Raw genomic sequence first — 15,384 nt, forward strand, 5'->3', positions numbered from 1 at the left:
GGTGGCTCACACCTGTAATCCCAACACTTTGGGAGGCCAAGGCAGGCGAATCACCTGAGGCCAGGAGTTCAAGACCAGCCTGGCCAACATGGTGAAACACTCTCTCTACTAAAAATACAAAAATTAGCTGGGCATAGTGGCGAGTGCCTGCAGTCCCAGCTACTTGGGAGGCTGAAGCAGGAGAATCACTTAAACCCAGGAGGTGGAGGTTGCACTGAGCCAAGACTATGCTCTGTGCCATTGCACTCCAGCATGGGCAACAAGAGCGAAACCCTGTCAAAAAAAAAAAGACAGAGAGAGACAGAAAGAAAGAGAGAAAGAGAAAGAGAGAGAGAGAGAGAGAGAGAGAGAGAAAAGCAATTGTTAACAAATAAAATGAATAAACACATTTTAAGTCTTTTCAAAATTTCAAGCAAGTCAGTTTCTTCTACATTACCTTTCCTAAGAGTAACAAAGCAGCAAAATATGTATTGTATAAAAAGCAAACTTGTTTTTGCCAGGGCATGGTAGCTGTAATCCCAGGACTTTGGGAGGCTGAGGTGGGCAGATCACTTGAGGTCAGGAGTTTGACACCAGCCTGGCCAACAGAGTGAAGCCCCATCTCTACTAAAAACACAAAAATTAGCTGGGCATGATGGCAGGTGCCTATAATCCAACTACTCGGGAAGCTGAGGCACAAGAATCGCTTGAACCTGGGAAGTGGAGGTTGCAGTGAGCTGAGATCGTGCTGCTGCACGCCAGCCTGGGTGACAGAGTGAGACTCCATCTCAAAGAAAAAAAAAAAAGAGTAAACTTGTTTATAAAAACTATATTGTAGTCGGGCGTAGTGGCTCACACCTGTAATCCCAGCACTTTGGGAGGCCAAGGCGGGCAGATCACAAGGTCAGGAGATCGAGACCATCCTGGCTAACACGGTGAAACCCCATCTCTACTAAAAATACAAAAAGTTAGCCGGGCGTGGTGGCGGGCGCCTGTAGTTCTAGCTACTTGGGAGGCTGAGGCAGGAGAATGGCGTGAACCCGGGAGGCAGAGCTTGCAGTGAGCCAAGATTGTGCCACTGCACTTCAGCCTGGGAGACAGCAAGACTCCGTCTCAAAAAAAAAATGTGGCCCTGAACATCAGGTGCATTGGCTCAGCCTGGACCCGGCAACTCATGCCTGTAATCCCAGCACTTTGGGAGGCCAGAATGGGTGCATCACTTGAGCTGAGGAGTTCAAGACCAGTCTGGGTGACATGGTGAAACCCTGCTTCTACAAAAACTACAAAAATTAGCCAGGCATGGTGGCGCGTGCCTGTAGTCCCAGCTACTCAGGTGGGTGAGGTGGGAGAATCACCTGAGCCTGGGAGGTCGAGGCTGCAGTGAAACAAGATCATGCCGCTGCACTCCAGCCTGGGTGACAGAACAAGACCCTGTCTCAAGAGCAAAAAGAAAGAAAAGGAAAGAGAAGGAAGAGAAGGAAGGAAAGAGAAGAGAAGGAGGGAAGGAGGGAGGGAGTGAGGGAGGTAGAGAGAAGAAAAGAAAATGTGACACATATATACCATGGAATACTACACAACCATAAAAAAGAACAAAATCATGTCCTTTGCAGCAACATGGATGCAGCTGGAGGCCATCATCCTAAGCAAACTAATGCAGGAACAGACAAGTATTGTATGTTCTTACTTGCAAAGGGGAGCTAAACATTGGGTACACATCAACATAAAGATGGCGATAATAGACACTGGGGACTACCAGATGGAGGGAGGGAGGGAGGGAGAGGGGCAAAGATTGAAAAACTGTTGGGTACTATGCTCACTACCTAGGTGACGACATCAATCATACCCCAAACCTCAGCATCACGCAATATACCAATGTAACAAACCTGCACATGTACCGCCTGAATCTAAAATAAAAGTTGAAATTAATTTTTAAAAAGAGCTTTTACAATTCATAACAAAAATTGCAGAAATCTAACAGAAAAAAAAAGTCGAGGGAAAGACATTAATAGGCAATTTCAGAAGCATAAAAATGGCCTCTAAACTAGTCATCAAAAATCTACAAATTAAAACTGTGAAGTGCTTTTTCCCTCATTCATGTGTCAAAATTTAAAGGTTAATAATATTCAACATTGGGGAACTCATGGAATGCAAATTCCTGCAGCAGCTTTGTAGGGCAATTTGGCAATCGCTATCAAACTAGTAAACGGGCAAACCCTTCAATTCAGCAATGACACTTCAGGGAATTTATTCTCCAGAATAATTTTCACAACCTAAAAAGTTTTAGGTACGCCAGGTGTGGTGGCTCGTGCCTGTAATCCCAGCACTTTGGGAGTCCAAGGCAGGTGGATCACCCGAGGTCAGGAGTTTGAGACCAGCCTGGCCGACATGGCGAAACCCCTTCTCAACTAAAAATACAAAAATTAGCCGGGCATGGTGGCAGGTGCCTGTCATCCCAGCTACTCGGGAGGCTGAGGCACGAGAATCGCTTGACCCTGAGAGGCAGAGGTTTCAGTGAGCAGAGATCATGTCACTGTACTCCAGCCTGGGCGACAGAGCAAGACTCTGTCTTTAAAAAAAAAAAAAGTTTTAAGTACAAAGATGTGCATTGCATCACCATTCATAATCATGAAAATTGGAAACTGTTTCACTGAAAGCAGTGTCTTTCCTGTGGGTCATTGATTTAGGAACATGCTCTCAGGGAGCAGGAATGAGGGCATGAAGCAGGAAGAGGGAAAAGCCAACACAAGCATGAAATATCCAGTTGGCCACTACCACCTGTAATTGGGTGCTCCATCTATGGAATCTTTCAAAGAGTTTGTGAAATGCATGTCAGAACTGTCCATCTGAGGGGAGCAGGGGAAATACAACTATCCACCACCTCCTGTCTCCTATTGGTCAGGACCACCCAAGGGGCAATGGCTCCCTCTAGCTTCAAGGTAGCAAGTGCAGATGTTGCAATCAGATTCCCAATAGAATTCCACACTGTAGCATCTGAGAAGCCCTATGGAGGGGGCAACTGAACTGAAGCCTGCTGAGAACTGTTCAGCACAGCCATGGCTAGGGTAAGAATTATGACTTCATATCATGAACCAGAGTAACTTGGCCTTCCATGATGACTAACTTTGATGCAGGAACTGGCCATAGTCCATAGTTGTCCTTATCTCTCTGATGGCTTGTCAGTGAAGAAGCTACCTCCTATGAACAAAGGCCCTTGTCATGGAAGGGCTGTGGATCTACTCAGCTGAAAAACACAATGCCTGCTGGTGGCTTCTCCTCTCCATAGAGGGGCAGAATCTTTCTCTCCTGCATTGAGGTCCAGTGTGCTCCACTGTCTTAGGTGATTAGGATTATAACTATGCCGCTGTATCACTCCTTTTCTTTTCTCCAAATGGGCTTCTTTTATACCATCACCTCTTCCACTCAAGTTTCTCTCATTTCCTTGAACTACTGCAGAATGAGATGTAATCTTAGGTTTTTCCCCTTCCACTCACCCTAAAACAAGCATAAAAGTCTTCTCAATGCCTTTGTGCTTGCTAATACCCCTAGGAGGAACTGTAGTGGACACTGTGATCATGGTCTTCCCAGTAGGCTCTTTCCTTGGGAATTGCCCTCTTTATTCTATGTGCTTCTAGTGGAGCTGTCAATCATAGCTTCTATAGCAACAGGTATGGTCTATTAGAGAACCCTACCCTCCAGGCCAGATTTGTTCAGAGGTAGGCATGTGACTCAAGCAGGACCAATCAGAGTTCTTCCCTAGTAATCCTCTGCTGGAGCCATGGAGAAGACTATATTTTGCCTCTGGGGTCATAATGTTGGAATTGGGGTCTGCCAGCCACATGTTTCTGCCACTCAAGAGACATCTTAAATAATAAAATCAACACATAAACAGAGCCAAGACATGGATAAAGAGTCCCCAGTACATTGTTTGATCCGTCACTTCTGTTGTGCCTATCAATATCTTCATGCCTATCCTCTTAGATACACAAACCAATAAAAACACTTTAGGAGCTTTAGCTAGTTTGGCTGAATTTTGGTCATTTGCAACAAAAAAGTTAAACAAAAATAGATTGGGGAATTGGGGTAATGGAAAGAAGGTGAACAAGATTTCAGGACCTCTTCAAAGACCTAGACGATGTCTTTCTCTGATCTTCACAGACATATACATGGAGCTGGATCTGAAATCCTGCCTTATTCAGCTCAGCCCTTTGGTCAAGTCTTGAAAGGAAGTCCCCTTTCCATTTTCATCTGTGAAAGTAAAATTCATCATCTTACTTTTTCCTACTTTCTTGTAATGGAGAAGAACAAAATATGAATACAATATCATGGTGGATTCCCTAAGGACTCAAGTGAAATGACTGATATCTTACATGAAGCTCTTTGTCTTCTAGCTTCATACCCTAATACCATCTTAGGGATTTCCCTAGAAATGTATCCATTAATTTTATGAGTACTGTACTGGCTTCAAGAATGGCGTTGATCAGATTTCATCAAAAATAGCAATTATTATAGCAGCTAATATTTATTGAACATTTACTATGTATCAGGAAGTATGCTAAGCATTATCACACTTGTCATAGCAACATTCGTAGCAAGTACCATTATTATTCCAGCAGTAGCATTTTATGGGATTGCCTGCCCAGTGCTCCCTTCTTCTCCCCCAGTCTTATGTCTACAACAGGAGCAGCCATGTTACAATGTAATCCCACCCTGTGGCCACAGCTGGTTGGTTCAAAGATGATCACCTGATCCAAAACAGGCCAGTGATACCTTTCCCTGAGAATTTTGAATGTGGCACGATGTCAAGTCAGACTCTCTCTGAATGGCTGATGTTACTTTCATATAAAAACTTGAAGCCACAGCAGCTGTGTTTTCCATCCTGTACACTGAAGAGCAGAGAAAGTTTAGACTGCAGAGGAAAAAAAGGAATGACATCAATGCCAAGAAATAAGCAGTGATAGGCAGTGGAGACATGCTCTACAGATCTCTAATCTCGTCTCCAGTTGGTAGGATCTAGTTGCTTCCTTGCCATTCCCCTAGCTTGACTTTGCAACTCTTCTTTGCAGTCATGAGCTTTCTAATAAATTATCTCTATTAATGTTGTTGTTTATTCTAATTAACTTGGGTTTCTGTCACTTAGAATGAAAACATTAACAAACACAATCCCATGCTCCAAAAGAGGAAACTAAGCTCAAAGAAGTTATATGCATTTCCCAAGAATACATGGCTGGAATTGGATTTAAATCTGGATTTACACGACTCTGGAACATCTACTCTTCACAATTTACTATAAGGAAAGTGGAGAAGTGACTTGGATTACAAGTGTTCATTCAGAGCGGATGCTCTAAATCCCAGAATCTGCTCTAAGCATTATAAACATAAGAATTCTGATCATCTTGAAGAGCTGCTCATGACCCTAGAGGATGTTAAGAGTGAGAACTATATCAACAAGAATTTAGTTCCCATGGTGAGACTCTCATCAAAGAAGAGGCTCTGGGGCCCTCAAGTATTTCACTGGCTGAGTTAAGGAGCAGGGAAAGCTTCTGAGAGAACCCTGGTGTGCTGACACTCCAGCCCTACATGTTGATTTGACTTGAAAACCATCCTGTCTAACAGTTGCTCATGGAAAAACAACCTCAGAGTCATCTCTGATTCCTCCCTCTCCTTTGCCACCACACCCATGCCCTGTTGGTTTTAGCTCCAAGGTAGACCTCACTCTATCTGCATTTCTCCATCTCCACCACTATGATTTGAGGCACCATCTTCTCTCACCTCTACTCTTGCAGGAGCTTTCATTGGCCCCTATGCTGAGCATTCTCCTTTTTGTGCTCAGATCCAATCCCTACCCTTCCCAGTCTTGCTCTACATCTCAAGGAACCATATTTCTCAGGCTCTTCTGACTTCCAGATAAATGCAACCATTGGGAGGCGCCAGTGGGAGACTAGAGGGAGGGATGAAGAGAGAAACCAGGGCATCTCTCACCGTCCACTTGTTTCCGGTGGAATCCCTGGTGGAATCCACATCTCCTCAGTGGTTTCACCTCCATGATCCCAGCTCCAGCAGGGCAGCCCCAACCATGGTTCTCCTTCCTGACAAATGGTTCCAGCTCCTGGGTTCTGATAACATCACCTCCCTACTTTGTCCATTTGGCCATAAGTAAAAAGAAGTCTCCTGATAGTAATCATTTCTGGGTCACCTCTTTGTCCCCTATTTGATTTATCAGCTGTTTTAACACTTGTGTAGCCAGTTCCCGTGTTAAGTCCCCTCTGTTTGAAACACCTAGACCAGACCCTGACTGATGCACTTCCCTCTGATTCATCTTCTACCCAACAGCCAGAGTAATCTTTTTTATATATAAACTGAACCATATTACTCCTGCTTAAAACCATTCAGTGGCTTCCCATCCCTTCAAATAAAATCCAAATTCCTCACCACCAGGTCCCTCAAGACCTGTCCCCTGCTTGACTCTCCACCCCATCTCACACACCTCTCTCCCCATCACCCTGCCTGCTCGCCAGCCCCTCTGGCCTTCAACCAGTCCTCCCACATGCCAAGCCTTTTTCTCCTCCAAGCCTTTGCACATGCTATTCCATCTGCCTGGCAAGCTCTCTTCCATACTCTCAACCTGGCTCACTCACTTCTTTTTCTCCTGTAAGTGCAGCATAAATGTTCCCTCTTCATAGAATCCCTCCACCATGACCACCGCCACTTATTATTACTATACTTCTTATTGCCTGCTGGCCTCACTAGGTGACAAGTCTACAGGGCAGACCCGTATCGTGTTCATAGTTCTATATCCAGTATATCAGTCAGAGTTCTCCAGAGAAACAGAGCCTACAGATTTATGTAGCTATATGAGAGGAGATTTATCGTGGGATTTGGTTCATATGATGATGGAGACTGAGAAGTCCCAGAATCTGCCATGCTGCAAGCTTGAGAACCAGGAAAACCAGTGGTGTAATTCAGTCCAAGTTCAAAGGCCTAAGAACCAAGAGAGCTGATGGTGAAACTTCCAGTCCAAGGCCAAAGGCCTGAGAACTAAAGAAGAGTAGGGAAGAGGTAAGAGGTGGAACTGGTGTAAACCCCAGAGTCCAAAGGCCCAAGAACCAGGAGTGCCAATGTCTGAACACAGGAGAAGATGAATGTCCTAACTCAAGAAGGGAAAAAGAGAATTTGCCTTTCCTCCACCTTTTTGTTCTATTTGGGGCCCTACAGATCGGATGATGCCCACCTCCGCTGGGGAGGGCCATCTGCTTTACTCAGTGTATCAACTCAAACGCTAATCTCTTCCAAAAACACTCTCACAAATACACCCAGAAATAATGTCTTACTAGCTATCTGGGCATCCCTTAACCCAATCAAGTTGACACATGAAATTAACATCACAGCCAGCCCTGGACCTGGTACATATTAGACACCAAAGATTTGCTGAATGAAAAACTCATCCAGTGAGATCATCTGATTCAGTGGTCATCAACAGGGGCTTATACTGCCCCCTGGAGGCTGTCTTGGGCTGGGTGCTCTAGAAGTGGACTATGATAATAATTCGTGTAAAAGTCACTTATTAGGGTGTATTCCAATGACAAGCCAGTAGGCAAAGCCCCACAGAGTGCAACCTTTGCTTAGAGTTGACCAGGTCAAAGGTGGGGGAGCTGGAGCACTCATCCCCCACCCCACCACTCCACACACCTGTCAGTCATTGGTTAAGAGCTTCCCATGGGGTGGAGAACGAACATAGATTCCCAGCAAAGCAAGTTCTGGCAATCTGAAGACAGTCCACCATGAAGAGACACGTGCTGGCATTTGAGGAGGGAGTGCACACTGGTGGATGATGCGTACAAACAGTGAAGGGATGCAGGGATGTGAGTAGGGCACTAGCTGGGTTTGCTACAGATGCATTTGGAAACATGTGGTGGTGCTTTTTGGTTTTCAGTAATTTGAGGTGTGGCTGACATACAACGCCCAAGAACCAGGCATGCTCAACCTCATACACTACCTTGCTCAGTCCCACCCAATAAAAAGCTGTCCCCACCCCAAATGTCAAAAGTGCCCCGACAGATGAACACTCATCTGCTTCCGATCTCTCACTTGACAGATGAGGATTTGAGGCCCAGAGAGGGAAAGCGACTTGCTCAGGGCAACACAGCAAGCAAGTCACAAAGCTGGGGCTAGAATGCTGGTCTCTTCATAGCAGCCCTAGAGTCTTAATTCCTCTTGAAACCTAAAAGAGAACATTCTAAACCCCAAAGTGCAAAGTCCCTTCTGGAATTCTAGAAGGGGGAGCCAATTCCCTCTCTTCGCCGGGTGAAGTGGGGAGAAATCAAAGTTGAAGACATCAGAGGCTACAGCCGAAAGCAGATGTGCAAACAAAGATAAGGGAGACAGAGTTTTCACCAGACAAATTCACACCCTGCTCAGTTTAGACATTAAAATGAACTAACTTAATTTCATGCCATATGCAAATCCTTACCAGCTGTCAGCTCTGTAATCACGGGAGACTTAATGTAATAACTAAACAAGAACAAAAACGCAGCAAATACAGGCTCTGGGCAAGTCCACTGACAGCGGGTTTTATGTTTCCGAGAACTCGGCAAGTGCAAAGCGTTCATGGCAGACATCTGGAAGGAGCTATGTGCCCAAACGCCTGCCATCTCCTTCACAAAAATGCCTGCAGCGATGATAAATAATGGCTAAGGACTGATCCGGCCACTGCCTACCCTGATCTTCCATGTACTGTGAACATCTCCCTCGAGGCTCTACAGCTTTCCTGCAATTGTCAGGAGCCAGCTAGGTCCAGCCATCTGGACCGAGAGCTCAGAATAGCCAATAAATGTCTCAGGCTTCCTGAGTTCAGGTCCCCCACCCGGAACCTAAGGGGTTGGAAGATGGCTGCTGCCTTGTAGTGGGGGGCTCCTCTGGCCAGAGGACCCCACATTCTTCCAACTGCCCAAGTTAATAGTCCTAATTGCAAACATCAAATGCTACTTACGGTGGGCCAGGAACCAAGCACACCTCTTTCTGTGCATTATGTCCATGTTACCCAAAGTGTGGAGGATGATTTAAGGTCACTCATTCATTCAACGAACAGTTATTAAGCACTTACTATGTGTCAGGCACTATGCTGGGAATATAGCAGCAAACAAGAATCTCTGTCCTCAGGAAGCTTCATGTCTCATGGAACATTTTTAAGTATAATTACGATGTATGTTAGATAAAAACACTTTGCAGCCAGGCACGGTGGCTCACACCTGTAATCCTAGCACTTTGGGAGGCTGAGGTGGGTGGATCACTTGAGGCCAGGAGTTTGAGACTAGCCTGGCCAACATGGTGAAACCCTGCCTCTACTAAAAATACACAAAATTAGCCAGGTGTGGTGGCACGCACCTGTAGTCCCAGCTGCTCAGGAAGCTGAGGCAAGAGAATTGCTTAAAACCAGGAGGTGGAAGCTGCAGTGAGCCAAGATCATGCCACTGCACTCCAGCCTGGGTGACGGAGTGAGACCCTGATTCAAAAATAATAATAATAATCTCTGTACAAATGTTATTATTATTATCACCAGTATTAGTGTTCCTAGCTACTTCCCCAGGAGCCACATAACATATTAGGCATCATTACTAAGAGGCTCTCTCTGCAGTTTCTGAGGTTGCTTCGCTTCCCTTTGAATCAGAGTGCAAATTGTCATTTGCTCTCCCTTCAGGTTCCAACTGGGAGCCTCTCTGCTCCCCTCCCATTGAAAGTCAGAAGAGCCAGCACTTGAGATTTAACACTCTATGGCCTGCAATTAACTCTAGCCATATAAAGGGAAATGTTGAACAGCTCACTTTCTTGCAGCACATTGAGGTGCTGTGGCAAGAGCAGGCGGGAATCCAGCCATAAACCCTTGACTCGTCCTCGCCTGGGAGTTTCTCTCTTTTTCTCAATTGGCTTCCCAGGTTCAGTTGGAAGAACTCTGGGGAACACCCCAGGATGCATGCTAAAAACAGTAAGGGGTAGCCACAGAAAGGGCTTTTATAAATGGAAGTTGTAAGGTTCAATATGAAACTAATCAGTTCCCAAACAAGGTGAGCTTTTCATGCTTAAACAAGTGTTCCGGCCGGGCGTGGTGGCTCACGCCTGTAATCCCAGCACTTTGGGAGGCTGAGGTGGGCAGATCACAAGGTCAGGAGATCGAGACCACCCTGGCTAACACAGTGAAACTCCATCTCTACTAAAAATACAAAAAAAAAAAAAATTAGCTGGGCATGGTGCCAGTCGCCTGTAGTCCCAGCTACTGGTGAGGCTGAGGCAGGAAGATTGCTTGAGCCCAGGAGTTGGAGGCTGCAGTGAGCTATGATCACACCACTACACTCCAGCCTGGGTCATAAAGCGAGACTCTGTAATGAAAAAAAAGAAAGCTAGATGGTCCCAGATGTGCATGCAGTCCCCGGACTCTCTCATGCATTTTATTGCTATTGGACACCATCCCGCAGCACATCGTAGCTGCTCACAAGCTATTTCTTGAGGTAGACTGGACAATCCAGGCACCTATCTTTTGTTCCTCCAGAAGCAGGACGTGAAACCAGAGGGCAAATATTATTCTGGATAACAATAATAATGACGACTGCTGAGATTTACTTAGCACTTGATCAGAACTTTATTTATTTACATTAGATTTTTTTTAAATTTTTTTTTTTTGAGACAGGATCTCACTCTCTCACCTAGGCGGGCACGCAGTGGTGCAACCAAAGTTCACTGCAGTCTTGACCTCCTGGATTCAGGCGACCCTCCCTCCCACCTCAGCCTCCCGAGTAGCTGGGACTACAGGTGCACACCACCATACCCGGCTTATTTTTATTTTTGTAGACACAAGGTTTTGCTGTGTTGCCCAGGCTAGTGTTGAACTCCTAGCCTCAAGCAATCCTCCCACTTTGACCTTCAAAAGTGCTGGGATAACAGGCGTGAGCCACCATGCCTGGCCCCTTACGTCATTAATTCTTGTAATAGGAGGATAAAGCAGGTCTTGTTATTGTCTCCATTTAAGAGAAGGAACAACCGAGGCACAGAGCGGTGGTGACTCTTGTATGAGAACCCAGGGCAAGGAGGTTGCAGAGCTTCATCATTGCATCCCTTATGGTGGACCATGTCACTCCTCAGGCAACTGCCTTACTGACTCTGATGATGGCCAGATCCCTACATTGGGTCTTTAGGGCCCTAAGATCTAACCCTTCCAGGCCATCTTTCTGATCACATCTCCCACCTGCTCCCCATCCCTCGCCCTCTCCAGCCCCCTTTGCCATTCCATAAATACACCATGAGCTCCTGCCTCAGGGCTTTTGCATGTGCTATTCCCCCTGCCTGTAATACTCTTCCCTCCAGACATCCACATAACTCACCACCTCAATCGCAAACCACTCCTCACCCTCTTCCCCACTTTATTTTTTCCACAGGGCTTGTCAGCCTCGAATATACCATATCATTTACCTATTTTGTTTAGTGTCTCTCTCTTCCACCAGAAAGTAAGCTGTGTGAGGGCAGGAATTGAGTCTGTTTTGTTTACTGCGTTTTCCTGGGGCCCAGGATGGGGTCTCAAAATGGAAGCTTGTTAAGTGAGTGTATTCTGTTGCAGTGCTTGGTACCATCGCAAAACATTGTCTCTAGAGGGAACACTAAGGCACAGCTGGGGCACGAAGTTGGTTAAAGTTTGGCAAAGTTTTCTGGGCACCCAGGCGAGAAGCCAAAACTGGAGGGGACGAGGCGGGATGGGTTTTCAGGGGTTGTCAGGCCAAATTACCAAGACGGGGAGCCTGGGCTGCCAAGTGGGCTATTAGTTCTTTTTAGGGGGACACAGCCCCAAGGACAACACTGGGAAGAGAGTACCACCTTTTCTTCCAGCCACAGGGAAGACAACATCCTCACACTGCAGGCCAAAGAGGTACCTCCCATTTTCTGAACTTCTCACCCAGGAAGTAACCCATGTTTTACTTAATCCTAGACCCAGATGTGCCAGAAATGATCAGATTTCCCAAACGTCAGAGCTCCCTCCAAAGCCACCCTTGCAGCATCTCAACCCTCTCCCAAAAATAGTTATCTGACCTGGAGCTGAGGGCCCAGAGAGAGCTTGAGGGTCCCGCTCTTCCTCCTCTGGCAGAGCCCACCGCAGGGGTGAGCCGTGGCAGGGCAGGGTGGGGTGGTAGACTCAGAGGTCTTTGCTCTGGGATCTGCAGAAATTTAGGGAAGAATCAGCTGCTGCTCCGCCCTCAATAAAGCCCAGGTGCTTCTTCAAGCCTCTCTGAACCAGCACTTCTCAAACTTCACATCAGCATTTCTTGAAGAGCTCCCAAGCCACAGATTCCTTGGGTAGAAGAGAGGTGGAGGGAGAGACACTCATTCGGAACACCTTTTTGTATACCTCTGACTCCTAGAGCTATGGAAATATTTCACACGCCCAGAAAATCAATCAATAAATAATTAAAATCAACAAAGATGTGGGGGCTTCCCAAAGCATGGTCTGTGGACCAGCAACTTCATTGGCCTCACCTGGGAGCTCGAACCCCTGGCCTTCATTTAAATTCATTAAATTTAGCCAGGCGTGGTGGTGCACACCTGTAGTCATTGCTATTCAGGAGGCTGAGGCATGAGAATCACTGGAACCTGAGCAGCGGAGATTGCAGTGAGCTGTGATCGCACCACTGGGCGATCCAGCCAGGGCAACAGAGTGAGACTCTGTCTCAACAACAACAACAAAAAAAAAAGCAAGAATTTTTTATTTTGAAAAATTTAGACTCAAAAATTGGATACCTAGAGTTTTTCTATGTCCCTTACCCAATATTCCCTAATGTTGATATCTTGCATGACAATAGTACAACTATCTAAACCAAGAAATGAACATCGGTGTGATATGATTAATCTATGGACATTCAAATTTCGTCAGTTTTTCCATTAATGAACACTTAATTAAAAAACTAAGTTTTTTGAACCATTTTCTGGCCCAGGATCCAATCCCGGATTCCACATTGCATGTAACTCTCCTACAGGACCATAATACAACCATCAAAATCAAGCAATGAACACTGATCTATTACCATGTTCTCCCCAGACCCCATTTAAGTTTCACTAATTGTCCTAATAAAGTTCTTTCTAGTAAAAGAATACGATTCAGAGTCAGCCAAATACTTAATTGTCATATTTCCTCAGTGTCCTCCAATATGTCATAGTTTTGTCTTTTATGATCTTGATCACTTTTGAAAAGTACTGGCCTTTTAGTTTCCAGAATTTCATTCAACTTGAATTTGTCTGATGTTTTCTCATAATTAGATTGAGTCACTGCACACCCAACATCAGAGATCAGTAAGCCACCAGCTGCCATGTGTTGAGCTGTATGCGTCCCAAAATCAGTTGTTTGCTGCCAAACCTGTTTATGCCAGTTTCACCTGTAACTAGTTAAGTAGTACGTAGTAGGATAAAAAAAAAAAATAGGAGGGAAAAATCAGGTGCAACGGCTCATGCCTGTAATCCCAGCACCTTGAGAGGCCAAGGTGGGAGGATTGTTTGAGCTCAGGAGTTTGAGACCAGCCTGGGCAACATGGCAAAACCCTGTCTCTACAAAAAAAATGCAAAAATTAGGCAGCATGGTGGTTCATACCTGTGGTCCCAGGTAATCAGGAGGATGGCTGGAGCCCTGGAGGTCAAGGCTACAGTGAGCTCTGATTTTACCACTGCACTCCAGCCTGAGCAACAGAGTGAGACCCCGTATAAAAAAAAAGGAGGGAAAAAGAAAAGTTGTTTCTATGAAAACTAAGTGTTTTGGATAGCCCTGAGAAAAGCAAGCTTCTAAATAGAAATTGGTGAAGAATTAGTTGTAAGATACAGATGGGAAGGGGAGGAAAATTATAAAAATCTGGGAGGGTTCTGTATGCTGCTTAGCCAGTGTCTTTAAATTCTCATTACATTTAAAATGAACCAAAAAAGGAAATCACCTCATTCATGCAGGGAAGACAATGTGAGACTTCACTCAATTAACTCATTTATTAATCATCCCTTAACCCAATATTAATATTAGTATTCACAGTACGAATCAGTACACAGAATACTAGTATGTGCAAGTTAAAATATAAGATAAAATATTCATAATGTAAGGTTTTCTTTTCTCTATTCTAACCAACTTTTTCAACTAAGCCTCGACACCAGTCAATGGTCAAATGATATTAGGCTGACCTCTCAGCTACACACAAGAACACATTAAAATGGAGCACTGACCAGGCACAATGGTTCACACCTGTAATCCCAGCACATTGGGAGGCCAAGGCAGTTGGATTGCTTGAGTTCAGGAGTTCGAGACCAGCCTGGGCAACATGGCAAAACATCATCTCTATTAAAAAAAAAAAAAATACAAAAATTAGCCAGGCATGGTGATGCGTGCCTGTGGTCCCAGCTACTCAGGAAGCTGAGGTGGGAGGATTGCTAGAGCCCAGGGGGTGGAGGCTGCAGTGAGCCGAGATCATACCACTGTACTCCAGCCTGGGCAACAGAGTGAGACCCTATCTCAAAAGAAAAAAGAAAGTGAGTACTAGGAATATTATTTAGCCTTTAAATAGAAGGAAATTCTGACATGCTACAATAGGGAAGAACCTTGAGGACTTTATGTTAAGTGGAATAAGCCAGTCATAAGAGGACAAATATTGTATGACTATACTTAAATGAGGTACTTATGCTACCAAAATGCCAGGGGTTCAGTCTAGATTCTGCTGCTTGCTGCAGAAAGCCAATACTGAGACAATGAGTTTTGTCAGGAAAGAAGGCTTTATTCAGGTGCAACAGCCCAAAAGATAGGAGACCAATCTCAAATCCATCTCCCTGACCAACTAAACTCAAGGGTTTATATAGCAGGGAGGAAATGTGGCTACATGCAGGAAAACAGGAATTAGGGAGGAATAAGGAAGAGGAGTTAGTCAATAGGAAGCAGGTGGTCAGTTAGGCAATCATGGCATCTCATTGTCCAGATATAGTGGCCTCATGAGTTTCAGCTCCTTGATCCTATCTGGGAGAACTGATGGTTTCCTGAGAAAGGAACTCAGATAAGACAAATGTAACTTTTTCATGTTTTTAAGACCCAAAGGATCAATTTTTATGCTTATTCAAAGAAAATAAACATCAGTTCTATGGGACAATTTGGCCAGTTTCACTTAGTGTAGTTAAGATCACAGAAAAAGAATGTACAATGGTGGTGTTCAGGGACTGGGAGGAGTGGGGATGGGAAGTGGTTGTTTAATGAGTATGGAGTCTCAGTTTCACAAGATGAAAAGAGTTCTAGAGATGGATGGTGGGGATGGTTGCGAAACAATGTGAATGTATTTAATGCCACTGAACTGTACAATTAAAAATGGTTAAGATGCTACATTTTATGTTATGTGCATTTTACCACAATAAAAA

This window comes from Mandrillus leucophaeus, unplaced genomic scaffold, assembly GCF_000951045.1.
Source record: "Mandrillus leucophaeus isolate KB7577 unplaced genomic scaffold, Mleu.le_1.0 Scaffold157, whole genome shotgun sequence".
Classification (NCBI taxonomy): domain Eukaryota; kingdom Metazoa; phylum Chordata; class Mammalia; order Primates; family Cercopithecidae; genus Mandrillus; species Mandrillus leucophaeus.